We start from the raw sequence: 21306 nt of genomic DNA, 5'->3' as shown, positions 1-21306 counted from the left end.
TGAAGCCAAAACTTTGCGGATTTCCAAAGATAATTCAGAACCTATGGCCCGTGGGGGGATCGAATCCACGACCTTCGCGTTATTAGCACGACGCTCTAACCAACTGAGCTAATGGGCCACACAGTTCATACGCTTTCCAAGATATCAAATATATTAAAATGAAGCAAAAACTTTACGGATTTCCAAAGAAAAAACAGTACCTATGGCCCATGGGGGGATCGAACCCACGGTCTTCGCGTTATTAGCACGACGCTCTAACCAACTGGGCTAATGGGCCACACAGTTCATTCGCTTTCCAAGATATCAAATATATTAAAATGAAGCCAAAACTTTACGGATTTCCAAAGAAAAAACAGTACCTATGGCCCATGAGGGGATCGAACCTACGACCTTTGCGTTATTAGCACGACGCTCTAACCAACTGAGCTAATGGGCCACACTCTTAACACGCTTTCCAAGATATCGAAAATATTAAAATGAAGCCAAAACTTTACGGATTTCCAAAGAAAAAACAGTACCTATGGCCCATGGGGGGATTGAACCCACGACCTTCGCGTTATTAGCACGACGCTCTAACCAACTGAGCTAATAGGCAACAAAATTGCAACGCTTTCCAAGATATCAAATATATTTAAATGAAGCCAAAACAATACGGATTTCCAAAGAAAAAACAGTATCTATGGCCCATGGGGGGATCGAACAAACGACCTTCGCGTTATTAGCACGACGCTCTAACCAACTGAGCTAATGGGCCACACAGTTCATACGCTTTCCAAGATATCAAATATATTAAAATGAAGCCAAAACTTTACGGATTTCCAAAGAAAAATCAGTACCTATGGCCCGTGGGGGGATCGAACCCACGACCTTCGCGTTATTAGCACGACGCTCTAACCAACTTAGCTAATGGGCCACACAGTTCATACGCTTTCCAAGATATCAAATATATTAAAATGAAGCAAAAACTTTACGGATTTCCAAAGAAAAAACAGTACCTATGGCCCATGGGGGGATCGAACCCACGATCTTCGCGTTATTAGCACGACGCTCTAACCAACTGGGCTAATGGGCCACACAGTTCATACGCTTTCCAAGATATCAAATATATTAAAATGAAGCAAAAACTTTACGGATTTCCAAAGAAAAAACATTACCTATGGCCCATGGGGGGGATCGAACCCACGATCTTCGCGTTATTAGCACGACGCTCTAACCAACTGGGCTAATGGGCCACACAGTTCATACGCTTTCCAAGATATCAAATATATTAAAATGAAGCCAAAACTTTACGGATTTCCAAAGAAAAAACAGTATCTATGGCCCATAGGGGGATCGAACCCACGACCTTCGCGTTATTAGCACGACGCTCTAACCAACTGAGCTAATGGGCCACACAGCTCTTACGCTTTCCAAGATATCAAATATATTAAAATGAAGCCAAAATTTTACGGATTTCCAAAGAAAAAACAGTACCTATGGCCCATGGGGGGATCGAACCCACGACCTTCGCGTTATTAGCACGACGCTCTAACGAACTGAGCTAATGGGCCACACAGTTCATACGCTTTCCAAGATATCAAATATATTAAAATGAAGCCAAAACTTTACGGATTTCCAAAGAAAAAACAGTACCTACTGCACATGGGGGGATCGAATCCAAGACCTTCGCGTTATTAGCACGACGCTCTAGCCAACTGAGCTATTGGGCCTAACTCTTAACACACTTTCCAAGATATCGAAAATATTAAAATGAAGCCAAAACTTTACGGATTTCCAAAGAAAAAACAGTACCTATGACCCATGGGGGGATTGAACCCACGACCTTCGCGTAATTAGCACGACGCTCTAACCAACTGAGCTAATGGGCCACACACTTAACATGCTTTCCAAGATATCAAATATATTAAAATGAAGCCAAAACTTTACGGATTTCCAAAGAAAAAACAGCACCTATGGCCCATGGGGGGATCGAACCCACGATCTTCGCGTTATTAGCACGACGCTCTAACCAACTGGGCTAATGGGCCACACAGTTCATACGCTTTCCAAGATATCAAATATATTAAAATGAAGCCAAAACTTTACGGATTTCCAAAGAAAAAACAGTACCTATGGCCCATGAGGGGATCGAACCCACGACCTTCGCGTTATTAGCACGACGCTCTAACCAACTGAGCTAATGGGCCACACAGTTCATACGCTTTCCAAGATATCAAATATATTAAAATGAAGCCAAAACTTTACGGATTTCCAAAGAAAAATCAGTACCTATGGCCCGTGGGGGATCGATCCCACGACCTTCGAGTTATTAGCACGACGCTCTAGCCAACTGAGCTATTGGGCCACACTCTTAACACACTTTCCAAGATATCGAAAATATTAAAATGAAGCCAAAACTTTACGGATTTCCAAAGAAAAAACAGTACCTATGACCCATGGGGGGATTGAACCCACGACCTTCGCGTAATTAGCACAACGCTCTAACCAACTGAGCTAATGGGCCACACACTTATTTTGATTTTCCAAGATATCAAATATATTAAAATGAAGCCAAAACTTTACGGATTTCCAAAGAAAAAACACTACCTATGGCCCATGAGGGGATCGAACCCACGACCTTCGCGTTATTACCACTACGCTCTAACCAACTGAGCTAATGGGCCACACAGTTCATACGCTTTCCAAGATATCAAATATATTAAAATTAAGCCAAAACAATACGGATTTCCAAAAAAAAAAACAGTACCTATGGCCCATGGGGGATCGAACCCACGACCTTCGCGTTATTAGCACGACGCTCTAACCAACTGAGCTAATGGGCCACACAGTTCATATGCTTTCCAAGACATCAAATATATTAAAATGAAGCCAAAACTTTACGGATTTCCAAAGAAAAATCAGTACCTATGGCCCGTGGGGGGATCGAACCCACGACCTTCGCGTTATTAGCACGACGCTCTAACCAACTGAGCTAATGGACCGTTCATACGCTTTCCAAGATATCAAATATATTAAAATGAAGCAAAAACTTTACGGATTTAAAAAGAAAAAACAGTACCTATGGCCCATGGGGGGATCGAACCCACGATCCTCGCGTTATTAGCACGACGCTCTAACCAACTGGGCTAATGGGCCACAGTTCATACGCTTTCCAAGATATCAAATATATTAAAATGAAGCCAAAACTTTACGGATTTCCAAAGAAAAAACAGTACCTATGAACCATGTGGGGATCGAACCCACGACCTTCGCGTTATTAGCACGACGCTCTAACCAACTGAGCTAATGGGCCACACAGTTCATACGCTTTCCAAGATATCAAATATATTAAAATGAAGCAAAAACTTTACGGATTTCCAAAGAAAAAACAGTACCTATGGCCCATGGGGGGATCGAACCCACGGTCTTCGCGTTATTAGCACGACGCTCTAACCAACTGGGCTAATGGGCCACACAGTTCATACGCTTTCCAAGATATCAAATATATTAAAATGAAGCCAAAACTTTACGGATTTCCAAAGAAAAAACAGTACCTATGGCCCATGAGGGGATCGAACCCACGACCTTTGCGTTATTAGCACGACGCTCTAACCAACTGAGCTAATGGGCCACACTCTTAACACGCTTTCCAAGATATCGAAAATATTAAAATGAAGCCAAAACTTTACGGATTTCCAAAGAAAAAACAGTACCTATGGCCCATGGGGGGATTGAACCCACGACCTTCGCGTTATTAGCACGACGCTCTAACCAACTGAGCTAATAGGCAACAAAATTGCAACGCTTTCCAAGATATCAAATATATTTAAATGAAGCCAAAACAATACGGATTTCCAAAGAAAAAACAGTATCTATGGCCCATGGGGGGATCGAACAAACGACCTTCGCGTTATTAGCACGACGCTCTAACCAACTGAGCTAATGGGCCACACAGTTCATACGCTTTCCAAGATATCAAATATATTAAAATGAAGCCAAAACTTTACGGATTTCCAAAGAAAAATCAGTACCTATGGCCCGTGGGGGGATCGAACCCACGACCTTCGCGTTATTAGCACGACGCTCTAACCAACTTAGCTAATGGGCCACACAGTTCATACGCTTTCCAAGATATCAAATATATTAAAATGAAGCAAAAACTTTACGGATTTCCAAAGAAAAAACAGTACCTATGGCCCATGGGGGGATCGAACCCACGATCTTCGCGTTATTAGCACGACGCTCTAACCAACTGGGCTAATGGGCCACACAGTTCATACGCTTTCCAAGATATCAAATATATTAAAATGAAGCAAAAACTTTACGGATTTCCAAAGAAAAAACATTACCTATGGCCCATGGGGGGGATCGAACCCACGATCTTCGCGTTATTAGCACGACGCTCTAACCAACTGGGCTAATGGGCCACACAGTTCATACGCTTTCCAAGATATCAAATATATTAAAATGAAGCCAAAACTTTACGGATTTCCAAAGAAAAAACAGTATCTATGGCCCATAGGGGGATCGAACCCACGACCTTCGCGTTATTAGCACGACGCTCTAACCAACTGAGCTAATGGGCCACACAGCTCTTACGCTTTCCAAGATATCAAATATATTAAAATGAAGCCAAAATTTTACGGATTTCCAAAGAAAAAACAGTACCTATGGCCCATGGGGGGATCGAACCCACGACCTTCGCGTTATTAGCACGACGCTCTAACGAACTGAGCTAATGGGCCACACAGTTCATACGCTTTCCAAGATATCAAATATATTAAAATGAAGCCAAAACTTTACGGATTTCCAAAGAAAAAACAGTACCTACTGCACATGGGGGGATCGAATCCAAGACCTTCGCGTTATTAGCACGACGCTCTAGCCAACTGAGCTATTGGGCCTAACTCTTAACACACTTTCCAAGATATCGAAAATATTAAAATGAAGCCAAAACTTTACGGATTTCCAAAGAAAAAACAGTACCTATGACCCATGGGGGGATTGAACCCACGACCTTCGCGTAATTAGCACGACGCTCTAACCAACTGAGCTAATGGGCCACACACTTAACATGCTTTCCAAGATATCAAATATATTAAAATGAAGCCAAAACTTTACGGATTTCCAAAGAAAAAACAGCACCTATGGCCCATGGGGGGATCGAACCCACGATCTTCGCGTTATTAGCACGACGCTCTAACCAACTGGGCTAATGGGCCACACAGTTCATACGCTTTCCAAGATATCAAATATATTAAAATGAAGCCAAAACTTTACGGATTTCCAAAGAAAAATCAGTACCTATGGCCCGTGGGGGATCGATCCCACGACCTTCGAGTTATTAGCACGACGCTCTAGCCAACTGAGCTATTGGGCCACACTCTTAACACACTTTCCAAGATATCGAAAATATTAAAATGAAGCCAAAACTTTACGGATTTCCAAAGAAAAAACAGTACCTATGACCCATGGGGGGATTGAACCCACGACCTTCGCGTAATTAGCACAACGCTCTAACCAACTGAGCTAATGGGCCACACACTTATTTTGATTTTCCAAGATATCAAATATATTAAAATTAAGCCAAAACAATACGGATTTCCAAAAAAAAAAACAGTACCTATGGCCCATGGGGGATCGAACCCACGACCTTCGCGTTATTAGCACGACGCTCTAACCAACTGAGCTAATGGGCCACACAGTTCATATGCTTTCCAAGACATCAAATATATTAAAATGAAGCCAAAACTTTACGGATTTCCAAAGAAAAATCAGTACCTATGGCCCGTGGGGGGATCGAACCCACGACCTTCGCGTTATTAGCACGACGCTCTAACCAACTGAGCTAATGGACCGTTCATACGCTTTCCAAGATATCAAATATATTAAAATGAAGCAAAAACTTTACGGATTTAAAAAGAAAAAACAGTACCTATGGCCCATGGGGGGATCGAACCCACGATCCTCGCGTTATTAGCACGACGCTCTAACCAACTGGGCTAATGGGCCACAGTTCATACGCTTTCCAAGATATCAAATATATTAAAATGAAGCCAAAACTTTACGGATTTCCAAAGAAAAAACAGTACCTATGAACCATGGGGGGATCGAACCCACGACCTTCGCGTTATTAGCACGACGCTCTAACCAACTGAGCTAATGGGCCACACACTTGATACGCTTCCCAAGATATCAAATATAATAAAATGAAGCCAAAACTTTACGGATTTCCAAAGAAAAAACAGTATCTATGGCCCATGGGGGGATCGAACCCACGACCTTCGCGTTATTAGCACGACGCTCTAACCAACTGAGCTAATGGAACACACAATTGTAACGCTTTCCAAGATATCAAATATATTTTAATGAAGCCAAAACAATAAGGATTTCCAATGAAAAAACAGTATCTATGGCCCATGGGGGGATCGAACCCACGACCTTCGCGTATTAGCACGACGCTCTAGCCAACAGAGCTATTGGGCCACACTCTTAGCACGCTTTCCAAGATATCGAAAATATTAGAATGAAGCCAAAACTATACGGATTTCCAAAGAAAAAACAGTACCTATGGCCCATGGGGGATCGAACCCACGACCTTCGCGTTATTAGCACGACGCTCTAACCAACTGAGCTAATGGGCCACTTAGTTCATACGCTTTTTAAGATATCAAAAATATTAAAATGAAGCCAAAACTTTACGTATTTCCAAAGAAAAAACAGTAGATATGGCCCATGGGGGGATCGAACCCACGACCTTCGCGTTATTAGCACGACGCTCTAACCAACTGAGCTAATGGGCCACACAGTTCATACGCTTTCCAAGATATCAAATATATTAAAATGAAGCCAAAACTTTACGGATTTCCAAAGAAAAAACAGTACCTACGGCCCATAGGGAGATCGAACCCACGACCTTCGCGTTATTAGCACGACGCTCTAACCAACTAAGCTAATGGGCCACACAGTTCATACGCTTTCCAAGATATCAAATATATTAAAATGAAGCAAAAACTTTACGGATTTCCAAAGAAAAAACAGTACCTATGGCCCATGGGGGGATCGAACCCACGATCTTCGCGTTATTAGCACGACGCTCTAACCAACAGGGCTAATGGGCCACAGTTCATACGCTTTCCAAGATATCAAATATATTAAAATGAAGCCAAAACTTTACGGATTTCCAAAGAAAAAACAGTACCTATGAACCATGGGGGGATCGAACCCACGACCTTCACGTTATTAGCACGACGCTCTAACCAACTGAGCTAATGGGCCACACACTTGATACGCTTTCCAAGATATCAAATATATTAAAATGAAGCCAAAACAATACGGATTTCCAATGAAAAAACAGTATCTATGGCCCATGGGGGGATCGAACCCACGACCTTCGCGTATTAGCACGACGCTCTAGCCAACTGAGCTAATGGGCCACACAATTGTAACGCTTTCCAAAATATATAATATATTTTAATGAAGCCAAAACAATACGGATTTCCAATGAAAAAACAGTATCTATGGCCTATGGGGGGATCGAACCCACGACCTTCGCGTTATTAGCACGACGCTCTAGCCAACTGAGCTATTGGGCCACACTCTTAACACGCTTTCCAAGATATCGAAAATATTAGAATGAAGCCAAAACTTTACGGATTTCCAAAGAAAAAACAGTACCTATGGCCCATGGGGGGATTGAACCCACGACCTTCGCGTCATTAAACGACGCTCTAACCAACTGAGCTAATGGGCCACACACTTAACATGCTTTCCGAGATATCAAATATATTAAAATGAAGCCAAAACTTTACGGATTTCCAAAGAAAAAACAGTACCTATGGCCCATGGGGGGATCGAACCCACGACCTTCGCGTTATTAGCACGACGCTCTAACCAACTGAGCTAAGGGGCCACACAGTTCATACGCTTTCCAAGATATCAAATATATTAAAATGAAGCCAAACCATACGGATTTCCAAAGAAAAAAACAGTATCTATGGCCCATGGGGGGGATCGAACCCACGACCTTCGCGTTATTAGCACGACGCTCTAACCAACTGAGCTAATGGGCCACACAGTTCATACGCTTTCCAAGATATCAAATATATTAAAATGAAGCCAAAACTTTACGGATTTCCAAAGAGAAAACAGTACCTATTGCCCATGGGGGGATCGAATCCAAGACCTTCGCGTTATTAGCACGACGCTCTAGCCAACTGAGCTATTGGGCCACACTCTTAACACGCTTTCCAAGATATCACAAATATTAAAATGAAGCCAAAACTTTACGGATTTCCAAAGAAAAAACAGTACCTATTACCCATGGGGGGATCGAATCCAAACCCTTCGCGTTATTAGCACGACGCTCTAGCCAACAGAGCTATTGGGCCACACTCTTAACACGCTTTCCAAGATATCGAAAATATTAAAATGAAGCCAAAACTTTACGGATTTCCAAAGAAAAAACAGCACCTATGGCCCATGGGGGGATTGAACCCACGACCTTCGCGTTATTAGCACGACGCTCTAACCAACTGAGCTAATGGGCAACACAATTGTAACGCTTTCCAAGATATCAAATATATTTAAATGAAGCCAAAACAATACGGATTTCCAAAGAAAAAACAGTATCTATGGCCCACGGGGGGATCGAACCCACGACCTTCGCGTTATTAGCACGACGCTCTAACCAACTGAGCTAATTAGCCACACAGTTCATATGCTTTCCAAGATATCAAATATATTAAAATGAAGCCAAAACTTTACGGATTTCCAAAGAAAAAACAGTACCTATGGCCCATGGGGGGATCGAACCCACGACCTTCGCGTTATTAGCACGACGCTCTAACCAACTGAGCTAAGGGGCCACACAGTTCATACGCTTTCCAAGATATCAAATATATTAAAATGAAGCCAAACCATACGGATTTCCAAAGAAAAAAACAGTATCTATGGCCCATGGGGGGGATCGAACCCACGACCTTCGCGTTATTACCACGACGCTCTAACCAACTGAGCTAATGGGCCACACAGTTCATACGCTTTCCAAGATATCAAATATATTAAAATGAAGCCAAAACTTTACGGATTTCCAAAGAGAAAACAGTACCTATTGCCCATGGGGGGATCGAATCCAAGACCTTCGCGTTATTAGCACGACGCTCTAGCCAACTGAGCTATTGGGCCACACTCTTAACACGCTTTCCAAGATATCACAAATATTAAAATGAAGCCAAAACTTTACGGATTTCCAAAGAAAAAACAGTACCTATTACCCATGGGGGGATCGAATCCAAACCCTTCGCGTTATTAGCACGACGCTCTAGCCAACAGAGCTATTGGGCCACACTCTTAACACGCTTTCCAAGATATCGAAAATATTAAAATGAAGCCAAAACTTTACGGATTTCCAAAGAAAAAACAGCACCTATGGCCCATGGGGGGATTGAACCCACGACCTTCGCGTTATTAGCACGACGCTCTAACCAACTGAGCTAATGGGCAACACAATTGTAACGCTTTCCAAGATATCAAATATATTTAAATGAAGCCAAAACAATACGGATTTCCAAAGAAAAAACAGTATCTATGGCCCACGGGGGGATCGAACCCACGACCTTCGCGTTATTAGCACGACGCTCTAACCAACTGAGCTAATTAGCCACACAGTTCATATGCTTTCCAAGATATCAAATATATTAAAATGAAGCCAAAACTTTACGGATTTCCAAAGATAATTCAGTACCTATGGCCCGTGGGGGGATCGAATCCACGACCTTCGAGTTATTAGCACGACGCTCTAACCAACTGAGCTAATGGGCCACACACTTAACATGCTTTCCAAGATATCAAATATATTAAAATGAAGCAAAAACTTTACGGATTTCCAAAGAAAAAACAGTACCTATGGCCCATGGGGGGATCGAACCCACGGTCTTCGCGTTATTAGCACGACGCTCTAACCAACTGGGCTAATGGGTCACACAGTTCATACGCTTTCCAAGATATCAAATATATTAAAATGAAGCCAAAACTTTACGGATTTCCAAAGAAAAAACAGTACCTATGGCCCATGAGGGGATCGAACCCACGACCTTTGCGTTAATAGCACGACGCTCTAACCAACTGAGCTAATGGGCCACACAGTTCATACGCTTTCCAAGATATCAAATATATTAAAATGAAGCCAAAACTTTACGGATTTCCAAAGAAAAATCAGTACCTATGGCCCGTGGGAGATCGAACCCACGACCTTCGCGTTATTAGCACGACGCTTTAGCCAACTGAGCTATTGGGCCACACTCTTAACACGCTTTCCAAGATATCGATAATATTAAAATGAAGCCAAAACTTTACGGATTTCCAAAGAAAAAACAGTACCTATGGCCCATGGGGGGATTGAACCCACGACCTTCGCGTTATTTGAACGACGCTCTAACCAACTGAGCTAATGGGCAACAAAATTGTAACGCTTTCCAAGATATCAAATATTTTTAAATGAAGCCAAAACAATACGGATTTCCAAAGAAAAAACAGTATCTATGGCTCATGGGGGGATCGAAAAAACGACCTTCGCGTTATTAGCACGACGCTCTAACCAACTGAGCTAATGGGCCACACAGTTCATACGCTTTCCAAGATATCAAATATATTAAAATGAAGCCAAAACTTTACGGATTTCCAAAGAAAAATCAGTACCTATGGCCCGTGGGGGGATCGAACCCACGACCTTCGCGTTATTAGCACGATGCTCTAACCAACTGAGCTAATGGGCCACACAGTCACACGCTTTCCAATATATCAAATATATTAAAATGAAGCAAAAACTTTACGGATTTCCAAAGAAAAAACAGTACCTATGGCCCATGGGGGGATCGAACCCACGATCTTCGCGTTATTAGCACGACGCTCTAACCAACTGGGCTAATGGGCCACACAGTTCATACGCTTTCCAAGATATCAAATATATTAAAATGAAGCCAAAACTTTACGGATTTCCAAAGAAAAAACAGTACCTACTGCACATGGGGGGATCGAATCCAAGACCTTCGCGAGATTAGCACGACGCTCTAGCCAACTGAGCTATTGGGCCTAACTCTTAACACACTTTCCAAGATATCGAAAATATTAAAATGAAGCCAAAACTTTACGGATTTCCAAAGAAAAAACAGTACCTATGACCCATGGGGGGATTGAACCCACGACCTTCGCGTAATTAGCACGACGCTCTAACCAACTGACCTAATGGGCCACACACTTAACATGCTTTCCAAGATATCAAATATATTAAAATGAAGCCAAAACTTTACGGATTTCCAAAGAAAAAACAGTACCTATGGCCCATGGGGGGATCGAACCCACGATCTTCGCGTTATTAGCACGACGCTCTAACCAACTGGGCTAATGGGCCACACAGTTCATACGCTTTCCAAGATATCAAATATATTAAAATGAAGCCAAAACTTTACGGATTTCCAAAGAAAAAACAGTACCTATGGCCCATGAGGGGATCCAACCCACGACCTTCGCGTTATTAGCACGACGCTCTAACCAACTGAGCTAATGGGCCACACAGTTCATACGCTTTCCAAGATATCAAATATATTAAAATGAAGCCAAAACTTTACGGATTTCCAAAGAAAAATCAGTACCTATGGCCCGTGGGGGATCGAACCCACGACCTTCGAGTTATTAGCACGACGCTCTAGCCAACTGAGCTATTGGGCCACACTCTTAACACACTTTCCAAGATATCGAAAATATTAAAATGAAGCCAAAACTTTACGGATTTCCAAAGAAAAAACAGTACCTATGAACCATGGGGGGATTGAACCCACGACCTTCGCGTAATTAGCACGACGCTCTAACCAACTGAGCTAATGGGCCACACACTTAACATGCTTTCCAAGATATCAAATATATTAAAATGAAGCCAAAACTTTACGGATTTCCAAAGAAAAAACAGTACCTATGGCCCATGGGGGGATCGAACCCACGATCTTCGCGTTATTAGCACGACGCTCTAACCAACTGGGCTAATGGGCCACACAGTTCATACGCTTCCAAGATATCAAATATATTAAAATGAAGCCAAAACTTTACGGATTTCCAAAGAAAAAACAGTACATATGGCCCGTGGGGGATCGAACCCACGACCTTCGAGTTATTAGCACGACGCTCTAGCCAACTGAGCTATTGGGCCACACTCTTAACACACTTTCCAAGATATCGAAAATATTAAAATGAAGCCAAAACTTTACGGATTTCCAAAGAAAAAACAGTACCTATGACCCATGGGGGGATTGAACCCACGACCTTCGCGTAATTAGCACGACGCTCTAACCAACTGAGCTAATGGGCCGCACACTTAACATGCTTTCGAAGATATCAAATATATTAAAATGAAGCCAAAACTTTACGGATTTCCAAAGAAAAAACAGTACCTATGGCCCATGGGGGGATCGAACCCACGATCTTCGCGTTATTAGCACGACGCTCTAACCAACTGGGCTAATGGGCCACACAGTTCATACGCTTTCCAAGATATCAAATATATTAAAATGAAGCCAAAACTTTCCGGATTTCCAAAGAAAAAACAGTACCTATGGCCCATGAGGGGATCGAACCCACGACCTTCGCGTTATTAGCACGACGCTCTAACCAACTGAGCTAATGGGCCACACAGTTCATACGCTTTCCAAGATATCAAATATATTAAAATGAAGCCAAAACTTTACGGATTTCCAAAGAAAAATCAGTACCTATGGCCCGTGGGGGATCGAACCCACGACCTTCGAGTTATTAGCACGACGCTCTAGCCAACTGAGCTATTGGGCCACACTCTTAACACACTTTCCAAGATATCGAAAATATTAAAATGAAGCCAAAACTTTACGGATTTCCAAAGAAAAAACAGTACCTATGACCCATGGGGGGATTGAACCCACGACCTTCGCGTAATTAGCATGACGCTCTAACCAACTGAGCTAATGGGCCACACACTTAACATGCTTTCCAAGATATCAAATATATTAAAATGAAGCCAAAACTTTACGGATTTCCAAAGAAAAAACAGTACCTATGACCCATGGGGGGATTGAACCCACGACCTTCGCGTAATTAGCACGACGCTCTAACCAACTGAGCTAATGGGCCACACACTTAACATGCTTTCCAAGATATCAAATATATTAAAATGAAGCCAAAACTTTACGGATTTCCAAAGAAAAAACAGTACCTATGGCCCATGGGGGGATCGAACCCACGATCTTCGCGTTATTAGCACGACGCTCTAACCAACTGGGCTAATGGGCCACACAGTTCATACGCTTTCCAAGATATCAAATATATTAAAATGAAGCCAAAACTTTACGGATTTCCAAAGAAAAAACAGTACCTATGGCCCATGAGGGGATCGAACCCACGACCTTCGCGTTATTAGCACGACGCTCTAACCAACTGAGCTAATGGGCCACACAGTTCATACGCTTTCCAAGATATCAAATATATTAAAATGAAGCCAAAACTTTACGGATTTCCAAAGAAAAATCATTACCTATGGCCCGTGGGGGATCGAACCCACGACCTTCGCGTTATTAGCACGACGCTCTAGCCAACTGAGCTATTGGGCCACACTCTTAACACACTTTCCAAGATATCGAAAATATTAAAATGAAGCCAAAACTTTACGGATTTCCAAAGAAAAAACAGTACCTATGACCCATGGGGGGATTGAACCCACGACCTTCGCGTAATTAGCACGACGCTCTAACCAACTGAGCTAATGGGCCACACAGTTCATACGCTTTCCAAGATATCAAATATATTAAAATGAAGCCAAAACTTTACGGATTTCCAAAGAAAAATCAGTACCTATGGCCCATGGGGGGATCGAACCCACGACCTTCGCGTTATTAGCACGACGCTCTAACCAACTGGGCTAATGGGCCACACAGTTCATACGCTTTCCAAGATATCAAATATATTAAAATGAAGCCAAAACTTTACGGATTTCCAAAGAAAAATCAGTACCTATGGCCCATGGGGGGATCGAACCCACGACCTTCGCGTTATTAGCACGACGCTCTAACCAACTGAGCTAATGGGCCACACAGTTCATACGCTTTCCAAGATATCAAATATATTAAAATGAAGCCAAAACTTTACGGATTTCCAAAGAAATATCAGTACCTATGGCCCGTGGGGGATCGAACCCACGACCTTCGTGTTATTAGCACGACGCTCTAGCCAACTGAGCTATTGGGCCACACTCTTAACACACTTTCCAAGATATCGAAAATATTAAAATGAAGCCAAAACTTTACGGATTTCCAAAGAAAAAACAGTACCTATGACCCATGGGGGGATTGAACCCACGACCTTCGCGTTATTAGCACGACGCTCTAACCAACTGAGCTAATGGGCCACACACTTAACATGCTTTCCAAGATATCAAATATATTAAAATGAAGCCAAAACTTTACGGATTTCCAAAGAAAAAACAGTACCTATGGCCCATGGGGGGATCGAACCCACGACCTTCGCGTTATTAGCACGACGCTCTAACCAACTGAGCTAATGGGCCACACAGTTCATACGCTTTCCAAGATATCAAATATATTAAAATGAAGCCAAAACTTTACGGATTTCCAAAGAAAAAACAGTACCTATGGCGCATGGGGGGATCGAACCCACGACCTTCGCGTTATTAGCACGACGCTTTTTTTTTTTTTTATTATAAAACAAAATTGATACAAACGTCAAAGATAATCAATGTTACTTTGTACACATCAGGAAATATCGAACAATCACAACCAGTCTAAGAATTGTTTTATATGCTTTAAAAAATGTTCATCACGATTCAATAACAAACAAGTTGGGAAAACCAAAATATTACCTCTCCGTGTCAAGAAGATTATATAAACTTAAGTATCCAATGAAAACGTTATTATGTTTCTGAGTTGGGGTTTCCCATTTTTGTTGTTGTTTTGAAAAATATATCGCAATGCACGGGCCTTGATAGATACAGGAGGCAATGAATGAAATATATCACAATGCACGGGCCTTGATAGATATAGGAGGCAATGAATGAAATATATCACAATGCACGGGCCTTGATAGATATAGGAGGCAATGAAGGAAATATATCGCATGCACGGGCCTTGGGAGATATAGGAGGCAATGATAATCTCTCTCTTTGCACGAGAGGTTTATCTTTAATATTTAAATAAATATAATTATTTTTAATTATTTTAATCTTCAATAATTAACATTAATAATAGTTAAATCGTTTAAAATAAAGTTATACCTATTTTCTTCTCAAACTTTGCTAATATTGACGTTTAAAGTGAAGGGTACCCCTCTTGCCCGCTTTTTTCAAATTTGGGGTATATATACGATTCGTTTCCATTATAATAGTAAGGAAAAAGCGCAATTGCGAAACCTCTGGTGGTCGATCCCACCTTATGGAGGCTAGACGTTTCTCGTAACCCTAGCTGATCGCCGCGTATATCCTAAAACCAAACGATGATAATGGAGTAGAAGCCAATGATACAGATTGGTGTCTATGTGGAATAGACGGAAGACCAGTGGATGGTGGTGTTAGAAGCCAGTGTAAGTGCAGACTGGTGTCAATGTGGGATTGACAAAGAACAGAAAATGGTGGTGATTAAAAGCCAGTAAGAACAGACTGGTGTACGTGTGGGATGGACAAAGACCAGAAGATGGTGGTGTGAGAACTCAAGTAGAGGAGCCATTTCCGTGACTGTGAAAGCAGTTCGGAAATGGCGAACACGTTTGCTCCGATACGCAAACTGCGAACGCGGTCACGTGGGTGTAACAACAGACAGACACACAGACAGACACACACACAGACACGGCCGTTACAGAACCTCTCCTGGACTACGTCACACGGAGAGGTAAAAATGGGAGCTTAAGGTTAGACGTAGTTCGCGTTTTAAAATAGCGTAACAACGTTTTTCTAAAATAGCTAACGAGACTTTGGCAGTACTAATTAAAAACGAACGTGCATTTAAAACCAGCCATTTAAAGAGTGACGTTAAGAAATGAACGAATTTCACACGGGATTTAGGGCGAATGCCAGCCGAATAATGTTGAAAGATGATAAAAGAGTCCCTGCCGGGCGTACAACTGCCCAGCACACTGTCAAGGGCCAAGCCTAATTTAGTGACAAAGAGGGACTGCCAGAGCCGAATCGTAAAGGGGCAGCGCAAGAAAATGTGCTCTAAAGTTTCGACATTGTTGAAGCAAAACACGCACGTGGGGTTAGACGAAAGACCGATGGCGAAAAGACGCTCAGACGTAAAGATAGCCCCATGCACCACTTGAAGGTTGACGTCGCGATGAGAAGGACGAAGCAAAGACGAGTGTAACGTTGACCAGGCAGGGCGAGGCAGGGGACCCCCAAAGAACCGGCGCCAGGCATGCTCACCTGGGGACTCAGCAACGGTGGAGAGCGCAAAACGACCGTAGATGACCTTGCTGGTCAGGGCAGTCAAGTCGAAATCCGCACCCGTATTATCGACTAGTGTCACACTGACCGTACGGCAGAAGCGGCGCCGCGACCGAACGCGGGAAAGACAAGTCTCCGGGAGAACAGAATGGATATATTGAACCGCAGTTGTAAGCCACGGCGGGCAAGGGGCGTCCGAAGCTAGCCCACACAGGTCAGCAATCGCGGGACTGGGTAAAAAACCCGGAACCACTTCGTAAGTAAAATCCCGTAAGCGATACAGACCGTGAAAAAGAAAACACGCACGAGCACGCGGACTGAGACCGGACATGTCAATACGCGGGTTGAAGAATAAAACCGAATTTAATAAATCGGGCGGGTCTCTAAAATGCAGATTCTGAGTGGCACAGAATTCAGACCAAGCGAGCCAAAGCTCACGATACCGGGGTGAGAGCCTCGCGACATACGAGGCAGGGAGCGTGCACTGCAAAATGTCAAATCCCGGGTCCGAGGCATGCAAAGAAGGACACAACAAATACTGAGCCAGTTCGTACGTACGTTGCGCGTCGGCGCCCGTTATATACCGTAACAGTTCTTGCAAGCGAAAAGTAAGTTTCTTCGTGCGCAAGTCAACCAGACCGAAGCCGCCGACCTTCTTCGGACGCGTAAGCAAAGAATAAGCGACCGTATGGGCGCGTTCACCCCACAAAAAACCCAGGGTTTCCCGGCGAAAGTCGTCCTCAAACCGATTAGGTAACGCGAGGGACCGCAGCGAATGCCCCAGTAATGACATGGCCAAAGTGTTGACCACCACGATCTTGCCCGACAAGGAAAGGCGCCGACCTTTCCAAATGCGAAGGACACGACGGAATTTAGCCAAACGCGGGGTCCAGTTAAGATCTTCCGATACCGCGCCATCCGTACTGAGAAAGATGCCCAAAATCTGGAGCGGGTCGGACGAGATAGTGAGGTCCGCAACGGTGGATGGGGCTCGACCCCGGTCGCAACCCAACCACATACCTCGACACTTGGAGATGTTCAAGTCGGAACCCGACGCGAGGCCATACCGCTGATATTCCCGCACAACTTCCAAGACGGACGCTGTATCACGGACCACCAAGGCATTGTCATCGACATGAACCCGTAACAAGGGAGGAGGCTGAGAGGTCGGCCAAAGAATCCGGTCGATAGCGGGACGGCATTCCAAGGCGTAGCATAGGGGTTCGGAAGAGAGAACGTAAAGCAAGGGACTAAGCGGACAGCCCTGGCGGACCGATCGACCGAGCTGAAAAAAGTCTGTTAAATATCCATTTATTTTCAGGCAAGACTTGCTGCCAACGAGAAATAATTGCATCCACTTGCGAAAAGGCTCGCCGAAGCCAAAAGCGCGAAGTACCGCAAAGAGGTAGTCCCACGAAACCTGATCAAACGCTTTCGCGAGATCTAATTTAACGAGGATACCCGGCCCGCGAGACCGCTGCAGATAGTCCATGATGTCGGAGAAAAGGGCGGGAGTACTGGTCGCGGAACGTGATCGAACGGCGCCCGTTTGCGAACCATGAATTAACGATGGAAAATTGAAGATAGCCGTGAACCGAGTACTTTCGCGACGAGCTTATAGTCCGCGTTTAGCAACGTGATGGGGCGTCTGTTCTTGACGTCTCTTAAATCACCGGCTTTAGGCAGCAAGATAATGAGCCCTTCCTTCATAGAAGGAGGAAGGCGACCCTCCGAATGACAATGGGAAAGGAGTGCAACAAATTCTTCCTGAATATGTGACAGCACGAATCGCCAGAACTCATTCGTGAAACCGTCAGTACCCGGGCTTTTGCCGGCGGGAGCGCAATTTAAGACCATTGAAATGTCCGCCCACCGTATCGGGGCATCACAAACCTGCGCGTCGGCCGCACAAAGTCTGTTAGTAACGAAAGACGCGTAAAAGTCAATTACAGCCCGGTCCGTAGGACGTCTACGAGACATCGCCGCGAAGTGTTCAAAATAGCGCTGCCGAACGGCCCCCGGTTCCGTGAGGAGCTGCGCGAAGACACATTTGATCGACTTAGAAGACTGCCGATGACGTTCCAGGCGGAGAAAAAAGGACGTAGGACGCTCACCGGCCGAGCGCCATTGCTGGTTAGCCCGAACTACTGCCCCCTGCAGCACCCCCCTGTCGAAGTCGTTTAAGGCCTCCTTCGCCACAAGAAAGTCCGCGAGACCAACCGAGGAATTAGATGCGGCCAGCTGAGTCTTGGACAAGGCTTCGCGTAAGCGAGTTCGTTCGGCGCGATCACGCGAGGCTTGAACCTTCCCGTACCACATGGCATGTTCGCGTAGGGACTGCTTTAAAGCTTCGTACCATGCAAATTTGTCCGGCGATTCGCGAAAGCGTTGGCGACTCCGGCGAAGAATGCGTGAGACCGCCTGGCGGTAGGCGTCGAACTGCAAGAGACGCGCATTAAAAGACCACGTACCTGGGCCCATCTTAACGCCGTCCAAGACGAGACGAAGTTCAAGGGCGCGATGATCCGAAAGGGGACACGGTAAGATCTGACAGGTCGTAACATTCTGACGATCCTCCCCGGCAAGGAGAACATAGTCGATGCGCGATTGAAGATAAGAGCCATACACGGGACCGGACCAGGTCCAGTCAAAGTTGTCCGCATGTGTTGCGCGCCAAACGTCAATGAGGTGGGTATCACGTAGAAATCGGAATAAGGCAGTCGAGCACAAACGCGAAGAGGAACCAGACAATGGTCGGCGATCCAGACCCGGCTGCGCTACGTCGTTAAAGTCCCCGACGACTAGGGGACGCGAACAGCGCGAGACCACCCCCCGCAAGCGGTCATAAAAGGGCAAACGATCGGGCGCGACATTCGGAAGATACACGTTCACGATATCCAGAGGTTCGCTGTCAATGGACAAAGACGCCAAAATAAACCGGCCCTCCCCACTACGTAGGACGCGGGAAGGCAAAACTTCAAGACCCGCCCGAATGCAAATGGCAACACCGCGAAAACCGGAAACAGGGTCATTATCAAAATAAATGGGACCGCGCCAAAGAGACCGAAAAACCGCGACATGGGAGCCCGACCAGTGAGTCTCTTGGAGACACAAAACGTCGAAACCCTTGCTCCATTCAACCAGTTCTTTCATCTTCGCCAGAGCCCGCAAACCGCGGACGTTAAGAGAAACGATTTTTATCATTGAAGGGCGAGAGCAGCGGAGGGGTTACCGGGTCAGCGATAAGACGTGGAGAAGGAGGCCGACCAAGCAAGGGGAGGTCTGACTTAGGTCGTTTCAGCCCCTGCTTACCACCGACAACACGCCAGTCGCCCTGGCCATCCTCGGGCGAAACAGAAGGTTCACCCTCACTACTAGAAACTGGACGTTTCTGAGCCGCAACCAGTACTTCAGAGTCTCCAGGCGCTGCAACTGGTGACCCGCCCTCCGGGATAACCTCGGCGGAAGAAACAATAACCGGCAAGTCGACAGAAGGTGCAGCAGGAGGTAAACGACGAGGTATATCAACATTGGGGCAAACCCGCGCGATATGCCCCTGAGCGTCACACCGGCGGCAAACGAAGAGAGGACAGTCCTTGTAGAGGTGAGAGTTAGACAGACACTTATTACAAACTTTGCCCTGCCGATCATGCCGAACGCGGTAGGAGCTTTCGAGCCCCATGACGTCGACCAAACGCAAACTATAAGGTAAGCTAGAGACACCCTCTGGTAGCGAAACCTTTATCGATCGTTGCCCGTAATACTTGCCATTTGTACGCTCCCAAACCACCTCACTTTTTAACTCGCAATTATAAAGCAGCAACTTTGCCTTTAAAACGTCATCCGATACAAACTCCGGGAGATCAAAAAAGGTAGCAATGATCTCGCGACTCCCGACTTTACGCACCACGCAGTCTTCCGCCTCGAGCCCAAGACCTAATTCTGCGCAATTATCCGCATCTTCCAACGACACAAATGTTACGAAAAATCCGCCTTTCGTACTCACCACCGACGAATAAGAATCCGCACCAAAAGTCAATGACAAAGCCTCTTCAATCTTCGAAACAACGCGCTCCTGACATTCTACAAAAACCGAACGTTTCAAAACTTCCATCGTGTAAGTAGATTAGTAACAATAATAGATTAGTTGAAAAAATAACGGGACTCTGCCCGAGGCAGAGCCCAAAACGCGAGAAACCCGACTCAAAATAGACAGCAAAAAAGAAACTCACGCAAGGAAACGAATAAAAAAGCCAAAAGGCCGAAAAAAACCCGCGAGCAAGAGGAGAAGCCGAGGACGGAGCGAGAGAAAAACGCGACCGCACTCGACGAAAACCAAAACGCGAATCTCCCAACTGAGCTATTGGGCCACACTCTTAACACACTTTCCAAGATATCGAAAATATTAAAATGAAGCCAAAACTTTACGGATTTCCAAAGAAAAAACAGTACCTATGACCCATGGGGGGATTGAACCCACGACCTTCGCGTAATTAGCACGACGCTCTAACCAACTGAGCTAATGGGCCACACACTTAACATGCTTTCCAAGATATCAAATATATTAAAATGAAGCCAAAACTTTACGGATTTCCAAAGAAAAAACAGTACCTATGGCCCATGGGGGGATCGAACCCACGACCTTCGCGTTATTAGCACGACGCTCTAACCAACTGAGCTAATGGGCCACACAGTTCATACGCTTTCCAAGATATCAAATATATTAAAATGAAGCCAAAACTTTACGAAATTCCAAAGAAAAATCAGTACCTATGGCCCGTGGGGGGATCGAACCCACGACCTTCGCGTTATTAGCACGACGCTCTAACCAACTGAGCTAATGGGCCAAACAGTTC

General features: G+C 44.7%; 81 non-coding genes across 81 annotated transcripts; all 81 read right to left on the bottom strand.

Moving 5' to 3' along the window:
* Positions 1 to 44: 44 nt before the first annotated feature.
* Positions 45 to 118, bottom strand: TRNAI-AAU (transfer RNA isoleucine (anticodon AAU)). Its single transcript has one exon. It is a non-coding gene; the product is annotated as a tRNA-Ile (tRNA).
* An 85-nt stretch (positions 119 to 203) lies between these two features.
* TRNAI-AAU (transfer RNA isoleucine (anticodon AAU)) lies at positions 204 to 277 on the bottom strand. Its single transcript has one exon. It is a non-coding gene; the product is annotated as a tRNA-Ile (tRNA).
* An 85-nt stretch (positions 278 to 362) lies between these two features.
* TRNAI-AAU (transfer RNA isoleucine (anticodon AAU)) lies at positions 363 to 436 on the bottom strand. The gene has a single exon. It is a non-coding gene; the product is annotated as a tRNA-Ile (tRNA).
* An 85-nt stretch (positions 437 to 521) lies between these two features.
* On the bottom strand, positions 522 to 595 carry TRNAI-AAU (transfer RNA isoleucine (anticodon AAU)). The gene has a single exon. It is a non-coding gene; the product is annotated as a tRNA-Ile (tRNA).
* An 85-nt stretch (positions 596 to 680) lies between these two features.
* On the bottom strand, positions 681 to 754 carry TRNAI-AAU (transfer RNA isoleucine (anticodon AAU)). The gene has a single exon. It is a non-coding gene; the product is annotated as a tRNA-Ile (tRNA).
* An 85-nt stretch (positions 755 to 839) lies between these two features.
* Positions 840 to 913, bottom strand: TRNAI-AAU (transfer RNA isoleucine (anticodon AAU)). The gene has a single exon. It is a non-coding gene; the product is annotated as a tRNA-Ile (tRNA).
* Positions 914 to 998: 85 nt separating this feature from the next.
* Positions 999 to 1072, bottom strand: TRNAI-AAU (transfer RNA isoleucine (anticodon AAU)). Its single transcript has one exon. It is a non-coding gene; the product is annotated as a tRNA-Ile (tRNA).
* Positions 1073 to 1157: 85 nt separating this feature from the next.
* Positions 1158 to 1232, bottom strand: TRNAI-AAU (transfer RNA isoleucine (anticodon AAU)). Its single transcript has one exon. It is a non-coding gene; the product is annotated as a tRNA-Ile (tRNA).
* An 85-nt stretch (positions 1233 to 1317) lies between these two features.
* On the bottom strand, positions 1318 to 1391 carry TRNAI-AAU (transfer RNA isoleucine (anticodon AAU)). Its single transcript has one exon. It is a non-coding gene; the product is annotated as a tRNA-Ile (tRNA).
* An 85-nt stretch (positions 1392 to 1476) lies between these two features.
* TRNAI-AAU (transfer RNA isoleucine (anticodon AAU)) lies at positions 1477 to 1550 on the bottom strand. The gene has a single exon. It is a non-coding gene; the product is annotated as a tRNA-Ile (tRNA).
* Positions 1551 to 1794: 244 nt separating this feature from the next.
* On the bottom strand, positions 1795 to 1868 carry TRNAI-AAU (transfer RNA isoleucine (anticodon AAU)). The gene has a single exon. It is a non-coding gene; the product is annotated as a tRNA-Ile (tRNA).
* An 85-nt stretch (positions 1869 to 1953) lies between these two features.
* TRNAI-AAU (transfer RNA isoleucine (anticodon AAU)) lies at positions 1954 to 2027 on the bottom strand. The gene has a single exon. It is a non-coding gene; the product is annotated as a tRNA-Ile (tRNA).
* An 85-nt stretch (positions 2028 to 2112) lies between these two features.
* TRNAI-AAU (transfer RNA isoleucine (anticodon AAU)) lies at positions 2113 to 2186 on the bottom strand. The gene has a single exon. It is a non-coding gene; the product is annotated as a tRNA-Ile (tRNA).
* Positions 2187 to 2429: 243 nt separating this feature from the next.
* TRNAI-AAU (transfer RNA isoleucine (anticodon AAU)) lies at positions 2430 to 2503 on the bottom strand. Its single transcript has one exon. It is a non-coding gene; the product is annotated as a tRNA-Ile (tRNA).
* Positions 2504 to 2589: 86 nt separating this feature from the next.
* On the bottom strand, positions 2590 to 2663 carry TRNAI-AAU (transfer RNA isoleucine (anticodon AAU)). Its single transcript has one exon. It is a non-coding gene; the product is annotated as a tRNA-Ile (tRNA).
* An 86-nt stretch (positions 2664 to 2749) lies between these two features.
* TRNAI-AAU (transfer RNA isoleucine (anticodon AAU)) lies at positions 2750 to 2822 on the bottom strand. The gene has a single exon. It is a non-coding gene; the product is annotated as a tRNA-Ile (tRNA).
* Positions 2823 to 2907: 85 nt separating this feature from the next.
* Positions 2908 to 2981, bottom strand: TRNAI-AAU (transfer RNA isoleucine (anticodon AAU)). Its single transcript has one exon. It is a non-coding gene; the product is annotated as a tRNA-Ile (tRNA).
* Positions 2982 to 3061: 80 nt separating this feature from the next.
* On the bottom strand, positions 3062 to 3135 carry TRNAI-AAU (transfer RNA isoleucine (anticodon AAU)). Its single transcript has one exon. It is a non-coding gene; the product is annotated as a tRNA-Ile (tRNA).
* Positions 3136 to 3218: 83 nt separating this feature from the next.
* On the bottom strand, positions 3219 to 3292 carry TRNAI-AAU (transfer RNA isoleucine (anticodon AAU)). The gene has a single exon. It is a non-coding gene; the product is annotated as a tRNA-Ile (tRNA).
* Positions 3293 to 3377: 85 nt separating this feature from the next.
* On the bottom strand, positions 3378 to 3451 carry TRNAI-AAU (transfer RNA isoleucine (anticodon AAU)). The gene has a single exon. It is a non-coding gene; the product is annotated as a tRNA-Ile (tRNA).
* Positions 3452 to 3536: 85 nt separating this feature from the next.
* TRNAI-AAU (transfer RNA isoleucine (anticodon AAU)) lies at positions 3537 to 3610 on the bottom strand. Its single transcript has one exon. It is a non-coding gene; the product is annotated as a tRNA-Ile (tRNA).
* Positions 3611 to 3695: 85 nt separating this feature from the next.
* Positions 3696 to 3769, bottom strand: TRNAI-AAU (transfer RNA isoleucine (anticodon AAU)). The gene has a single exon. It is a non-coding gene; the product is annotated as a tRNA-Ile (tRNA).
* An 85-nt stretch (positions 3770 to 3854) lies between these two features.
* TRNAI-AAU (transfer RNA isoleucine (anticodon AAU)) lies at positions 3855 to 3928 on the bottom strand. The gene has a single exon. It is a non-coding gene; the product is annotated as a tRNA-Ile (tRNA).
* Positions 3929 to 4013: 85 nt separating this feature from the next.
* Positions 4014 to 4087, bottom strand: TRNAI-AAU (transfer RNA isoleucine (anticodon AAU)). Its single transcript has one exon. It is a non-coding gene; the product is annotated as a tRNA-Ile (tRNA).
* Positions 4088 to 4172: 85 nt separating this feature from the next.
* On the bottom strand, positions 4173 to 4246 carry TRNAI-AAU (transfer RNA isoleucine (anticodon AAU)). The gene has a single exon. It is a non-coding gene; the product is annotated as a tRNA-Ile (tRNA).
* An 85-nt stretch (positions 4247 to 4331) lies between these two features.
* Positions 4332 to 4406, bottom strand: TRNAI-AAU (transfer RNA isoleucine (anticodon AAU)). The gene has a single exon. It is a non-coding gene; the product is annotated as a tRNA-Ile (tRNA).
* Positions 4407 to 4491: 85 nt separating this feature from the next.
* On the bottom strand, positions 4492 to 4565 carry TRNAI-AAU (transfer RNA isoleucine (anticodon AAU)). The gene has a single exon. It is a non-coding gene; the product is annotated as a tRNA-Ile (tRNA).
* An 85-nt stretch (positions 4566 to 4650) lies between these two features.
* On the bottom strand, positions 4651 to 4724 carry TRNAI-AAU (transfer RNA isoleucine (anticodon AAU)). Its single transcript has one exon. It is a non-coding gene; the product is annotated as a tRNA-Ile (tRNA).
* A 244-nt stretch (positions 4725 to 4968) lies between these two features.
* Positions 4969 to 5042, bottom strand: TRNAI-AAU (transfer RNA isoleucine (anticodon AAU)). The gene has a single exon. It is a non-coding gene; the product is annotated as a tRNA-Ile (tRNA).
* Positions 5043 to 5127: 85 nt separating this feature from the next.
* On the bottom strand, positions 5128 to 5201 carry TRNAI-AAU (transfer RNA isoleucine (anticodon AAU)). The gene has a single exon. It is a non-coding gene; the product is annotated as a tRNA-Ile (tRNA).
* A 243-nt stretch (positions 5202 to 5444) lies between these two features.
* On the bottom strand, positions 5445 to 5518 carry TRNAI-AAU (transfer RNA isoleucine (anticodon AAU)). Its single transcript has one exon. It is a non-coding gene; the product is annotated as a tRNA-Ile (tRNA).
* Positions 5519 to 5605: 87 nt separating this feature from the next.
* Positions 5606 to 5678, bottom strand: TRNAI-AAU (transfer RNA isoleucine (anticodon AAU)). The gene has a single exon. It is a non-coding gene; the product is annotated as a tRNA-Ile (tRNA).
* An 85-nt stretch (positions 5679 to 5763) lies between these two features.
* Positions 5764 to 5837, bottom strand: TRNAI-AAU (transfer RNA isoleucine (anticodon AAU)). The gene has a single exon. It is a non-coding gene; the product is annotated as a tRNA-Ile (tRNA).
* Positions 5838 to 5917: 80 nt separating this feature from the next.
* On the bottom strand, positions 5918 to 5991 carry TRNAI-AAU (transfer RNA isoleucine (anticodon AAU)). Its single transcript has one exon. It is a non-coding gene; the product is annotated as a tRNA-Ile (tRNA).
* An 83-nt stretch (positions 5992 to 6074) lies between these two features.
* On the bottom strand, positions 6075 to 6148 carry TRNAI-AAU (transfer RNA isoleucine (anticodon AAU)). The gene has a single exon. It is a non-coding gene; the product is annotated as a tRNA-Ile (tRNA).
* Positions 6149 to 6233: 85 nt separating this feature from the next.
* TRNAI-AAU (transfer RNA isoleucine (anticodon AAU)) lies at positions 6234 to 6307 on the bottom strand. The gene has a single exon. It is a non-coding gene; the product is annotated as a tRNA-Ile (tRNA).
* Positions 6308 to 6550: 243 nt separating this feature from the next.
* Positions 6551 to 6623, bottom strand: TRNAI-AAU (transfer RNA isoleucine (anticodon AAU)). Its single transcript has one exon. It is a non-coding gene; the product is annotated as a tRNA-Ile (tRNA).
* An 85-nt stretch (positions 6624 to 6708) lies between these two features.
* Positions 6709 to 6782, bottom strand: TRNAI-AAU (transfer RNA isoleucine (anticodon AAU)). Its single transcript has one exon. It is a non-coding gene; the product is annotated as a tRNA-Ile (tRNA).
* An 85-nt stretch (positions 6783 to 6867) lies between these two features.
* TRNAI-AAU (transfer RNA isoleucine (anticodon AAU)) lies at positions 6868 to 6941 on the bottom strand. Its single transcript has one exon. It is a non-coding gene; the product is annotated as a tRNA-Ile (tRNA).
* Positions 6942 to 7026: 85 nt separating this feature from the next.
* TRNAI-AAU (transfer RNA isoleucine (anticodon AAU)) lies at positions 7027 to 7100 on the bottom strand. The gene has a single exon. It is a non-coding gene; the product is annotated as a tRNA-Ile (tRNA).
* An 83-nt stretch (positions 7101 to 7183) lies between these two features.
* TRNAI-AAU (transfer RNA isoleucine (anticodon AAU)) lies at positions 7184 to 7257 on the bottom strand. The gene has a single exon. It is a non-coding gene; the product is annotated as a tRNA-Ile (tRNA).
* A 243-nt stretch (positions 7258 to 7500) lies between these two features.
* Positions 7501 to 7574, bottom strand: TRNAI-AAU (transfer RNA isoleucine (anticodon AAU)). The gene has a single exon. It is a non-coding gene; the product is annotated as a tRNA-Ile (tRNA).
* A 243-nt stretch (positions 7575 to 7817) lies between these two features.
* Positions 7818 to 7891, bottom strand: TRNAI-AAU (transfer RNA isoleucine (anticodon AAU)). The gene has a single exon. It is a non-coding gene; the product is annotated as a tRNA-Ile (tRNA).
* Positions 7892 to 7976: 85 nt separating this feature from the next.
* TRNAI-AAU (transfer RNA isoleucine (anticodon AAU)) lies at positions 7977 to 8051 on the bottom strand. The gene has a single exon. It is a non-coding gene; the product is annotated as a tRNA-Ile (tRNA).
* Positions 8052 to 8454: 403 nt separating this feature from the next.
* On the bottom strand, positions 8455 to 8528 carry TRNAI-AAU (transfer RNA isoleucine (anticodon AAU)). Its single transcript has one exon. It is a non-coding gene; the product is annotated as a tRNA-Ile (tRNA).
* An 85-nt stretch (positions 8529 to 8613) lies between these two features.
* On the bottom strand, positions 8614 to 8687 carry TRNAI-AAU (transfer RNA isoleucine (anticodon AAU)). Its single transcript has one exon. It is a non-coding gene; the product is annotated as a tRNA-Ile (tRNA).
* Positions 8688 to 8772: 85 nt separating this feature from the next.
* Positions 8773 to 8846, bottom strand: TRNAI-AAU (transfer RNA isoleucine (anticodon AAU)). Its single transcript has one exon. It is a non-coding gene; the product is annotated as a tRNA-Ile (tRNA).
* Positions 8847 to 8931: 85 nt separating this feature from the next.
* TRNAI-AAU (transfer RNA isoleucine (anticodon AAU)) lies at positions 8932 to 9006 on the bottom strand. The gene has a single exon. It is a non-coding gene; the product is annotated as a tRNA-Ile (tRNA).
* A 403-nt stretch (positions 9007 to 9409) lies between these two features.
* TRNAI-AAU (transfer RNA isoleucine (anticodon AAU)) lies at positions 9410 to 9483 on the bottom strand. Its single transcript has one exon. It is a non-coding gene; the product is annotated as a tRNA-Ile (tRNA).
* An 85-nt stretch (positions 9484 to 9568) lies between these two features.
* On the bottom strand, positions 9569 to 9642 carry TRNAI-AAU (transfer RNA isoleucine (anticodon AAU)). Its single transcript has one exon. It is a non-coding gene; the product is annotated as a tRNA-Ile (tRNA).
* An 85-nt stretch (positions 9643 to 9727) lies between these two features.
* TRNAI-AAU (transfer RNA isoleucine (anticodon AAU)) lies at positions 9728 to 9801 on the bottom strand. Its single transcript has one exon. It is a non-coding gene; the product is annotated as a tRNA-Ile (tRNA).
* An 85-nt stretch (positions 9802 to 9886) lies between these two features.
* On the bottom strand, positions 9887 to 9960 carry TRNAI-AAU (transfer RNA isoleucine (anticodon AAU)). Its single transcript has one exon. It is a non-coding gene; the product is annotated as a tRNA-Ile (tRNA).
* An 85-nt stretch (positions 9961 to 10045) lies between these two features.
* On the bottom strand, positions 10046 to 10119 carry TRNAN-AUU (transfer RNA asparagine (anticodon AUU)). The gene has a single exon. It is a non-coding gene; the product is annotated as a tRNA-Asn (tRNA).
* Positions 10120 to 10204: 85 nt separating this feature from the next.
* Positions 10205 to 10277, bottom strand: TRNAI-AAU (transfer RNA isoleucine (anticodon AAU)). Its single transcript has one exon. It is a non-coding gene; the product is annotated as a tRNA-Ile (tRNA).
* A 403-nt stretch (positions 10278 to 10680) lies between these two features.
* TRNAI-AAU (transfer RNA isoleucine (anticodon AAU)) lies at positions 10681 to 10754 on the bottom strand. The gene has a single exon. It is a non-coding gene; the product is annotated as a tRNA-Ile (tRNA).
* An 84-nt stretch (positions 10755 to 10838) lies between these two features.
* TRNAI-AAU (transfer RNA isoleucine (anticodon AAU)) lies at positions 10839 to 10912 on the bottom strand. The gene has a single exon. It is a non-coding gene; the product is annotated as a tRNA-Ile (tRNA).
* Positions 10913 to 11156: 244 nt separating this feature from the next.
* Positions 11157 to 11230, bottom strand: TRNAI-AAU (transfer RNA isoleucine (anticodon AAU)). Its single transcript has one exon. It is a non-coding gene; the product is annotated as a tRNA-Ile (tRNA).
* An 85-nt stretch (positions 11231 to 11315) lies between these two features.
* Positions 11316 to 11389, bottom strand: TRNAI-AAU (transfer RNA isoleucine (anticodon AAU)). The gene has a single exon. It is a non-coding gene; the product is annotated as a tRNA-Ile (tRNA).
* Positions 11390 to 11474: 85 nt separating this feature from the next.
* On the bottom strand, positions 11475 to 11548 carry TRNAI-AAU (transfer RNA isoleucine (anticodon AAU)). The gene has a single exon. It is a non-coding gene; the product is annotated as a tRNA-Ile (tRNA).
* Positions 11549 to 11633: 85 nt separating this feature from the next.
* On the bottom strand, positions 11634 to 11706 carry TRNAI-AAU (transfer RNA isoleucine (anticodon AAU)). Its single transcript has one exon. It is a non-coding gene; the product is annotated as a tRNA-Ile (tRNA).
* Positions 11707 to 11791: 85 nt separating this feature from the next.
* TRNAI-AAU (transfer RNA isoleucine (anticodon AAU)) lies at positions 11792 to 11865 on the bottom strand. The gene has a single exon. It is a non-coding gene; the product is annotated as a tRNA-Ile (tRNA).
* Positions 11866 to 11950: 85 nt separating this feature from the next.
* On the bottom strand, positions 11951 to 12024 carry TRNAI-AAU (transfer RNA isoleucine (anticodon AAU)). Its single transcript has one exon. It is a non-coding gene; the product is annotated as a tRNA-Ile (tRNA).
* Positions 12025 to 12108: 84 nt separating this feature from the next.
* Positions 12109 to 12181, bottom strand: TRNAI-AAU (transfer RNA isoleucine (anticodon AAU)). The gene has a single exon. It is a non-coding gene; the product is annotated as a tRNA-Ile (tRNA).
* An 85-nt stretch (positions 12182 to 12266) lies between these two features.
* Positions 12267 to 12340, bottom strand: TRNAI-AAU (transfer RNA isoleucine (anticodon AAU)). The gene has a single exon. It is a non-coding gene; the product is annotated as a tRNA-Ile (tRNA).
* Positions 12341 to 12425: 85 nt separating this feature from the next.
* On the bottom strand, positions 12426 to 12499 carry TRNAI-AAU (transfer RNA isoleucine (anticodon AAU)). Its single transcript has one exon. It is a non-coding gene; the product is annotated as a tRNA-Ile (tRNA).
* Positions 12500 to 12584: 85 nt separating this feature from the next.
* On the bottom strand, positions 12585 to 12658 carry TRNAI-AAU (transfer RNA isoleucine (anticodon AAU)). The gene has a single exon. It is a non-coding gene; the product is annotated as a tRNA-Ile (tRNA).
* Positions 12659 to 12743: 85 nt separating this feature from the next.
* Positions 12744 to 12816, bottom strand: TRNAI-AAU (transfer RNA isoleucine (anticodon AAU)). Its single transcript has one exon. It is a non-coding gene; the product is annotated as a tRNA-Ile (tRNA).
* An 85-nt stretch (positions 12817 to 12901) lies between these two features.
* On the bottom strand, positions 12902 to 12975 carry TRNAI-AAU (transfer RNA isoleucine (anticodon AAU)). The gene has a single exon. It is a non-coding gene; the product is annotated as a tRNA-Ile (tRNA).
* An 85-nt stretch (positions 12976 to 13060) lies between these two features.
* TRNAI-AAU (transfer RNA isoleucine (anticodon AAU)) lies at positions 13061 to 13134 on the bottom strand. The gene has a single exon. It is a non-coding gene; the product is annotated as a tRNA-Ile (tRNA).
* Positions 13135 to 13219: 85 nt separating this feature from the next.
* On the bottom strand, positions 13220 to 13293 carry TRNAI-AAU (transfer RNA isoleucine (anticodon AAU)). Its single transcript has one exon. It is a non-coding gene; the product is annotated as a tRNA-Ile (tRNA).
* Positions 13294 to 13378: 85 nt separating this feature from the next.
* Positions 13379 to 13452, bottom strand: TRNAI-AAU (transfer RNA isoleucine (anticodon AAU)). The gene has a single exon. It is a non-coding gene; the product is annotated as a tRNA-Ile (tRNA).
* An 85-nt stretch (positions 13453 to 13537) lies between these two features.
* Positions 13538 to 13610, bottom strand: TRNAI-AAU (transfer RNA isoleucine (anticodon AAU)). The gene has a single exon. It is a non-coding gene; the product is annotated as a tRNA-Ile (tRNA).
* An 85-nt stretch (positions 13611 to 13695) lies between these two features.
* On the bottom strand, positions 13696 to 13769 carry TRNAI-AAU (transfer RNA isoleucine (anticodon AAU)). Its single transcript has one exon. It is a non-coding gene; the product is annotated as a tRNA-Ile (tRNA).
* An 85-nt stretch (positions 13770 to 13854) lies between these two features.
* On the bottom strand, positions 13855 to 13928 carry TRNAI-AAU (transfer RNA isoleucine (anticodon AAU)). Its single transcript has one exon. It is a non-coding gene; the product is annotated as a tRNA-Ile (tRNA).
* An 85-nt stretch (positions 13929 to 14013) lies between these two features.
* On the bottom strand, positions 14014 to 14087 carry TRNAI-AAU (transfer RNA isoleucine (anticodon AAU)). Its single transcript has one exon. It is a non-coding gene; the product is annotated as a tRNA-Ile (tRNA).
* An 85-nt stretch (positions 14088 to 14172) lies between these two features.
* Positions 14173 to 14245, bottom strand: TRNAI-AAU (transfer RNA isoleucine (anticodon AAU)). The gene has a single exon. It is a non-coding gene; the product is annotated as a tRNA-Ile (tRNA).
* An 85-nt stretch (positions 14246 to 14330) lies between these two features.
* Positions 14331 to 14404, bottom strand: TRNAI-AAU (transfer RNA isoleucine (anticodon AAU)). The gene has a single exon. It is a non-coding gene; the product is annotated as a tRNA-Ile (tRNA).
* An 85-nt stretch (positions 14405 to 14489) lies between these two features.
* Positions 14490 to 14563, bottom strand: TRNAI-AAU (transfer RNA isoleucine (anticodon AAU)). The gene has a single exon. It is a non-coding gene; the product is annotated as a tRNA-Ile (tRNA).
* A 6342-nt stretch (positions 14564 to 20905) lies between these two features.
* Positions 20906 to 20979, bottom strand: TRNAI-AAU (transfer RNA isoleucine (anticodon AAU)). Its single transcript has one exon. It is a non-coding gene; the product is annotated as a tRNA-Ile (tRNA).
* Positions 20980 to 21064: 85 nt separating this feature from the next.
* Positions 21065 to 21138, bottom strand: TRNAI-AAU (transfer RNA isoleucine (anticodon AAU)). Its single transcript has one exon. It is a non-coding gene; the product is annotated as a tRNA-Ile (tRNA).
* Positions 21139 to 21223: 85 nt separating this feature from the next.
* On the bottom strand, positions 21224 to 21297 carry TRNAI-AAU (transfer RNA isoleucine (anticodon AAU)). Its single transcript has one exon. It is a non-coding gene; the product is annotated as a tRNA-Ile (tRNA).
* Between the last annotated feature and the right edge of the window lie 9 nt (positions 21298 to 21306).

Source organism: Phalangium opilio, unplaced genomic scaffold, assembly GCF_054372755.1.
Source record: "Phalangium opilio isolate 3A_F unplaced genomic scaffold, DU_Popi_V2 ptg000011l_1, whole genome shotgun sequence".
NCBI classification, from domain to species: domain Eukaryota; kingdom Metazoa; phylum Arthropoda; class Arachnida; order Opiliones; family Phalangiidae; genus Phalangium; species Phalangium opilio.
This window is presented reverse-complemented; position numbering and strand designations above follow the sequence as displayed.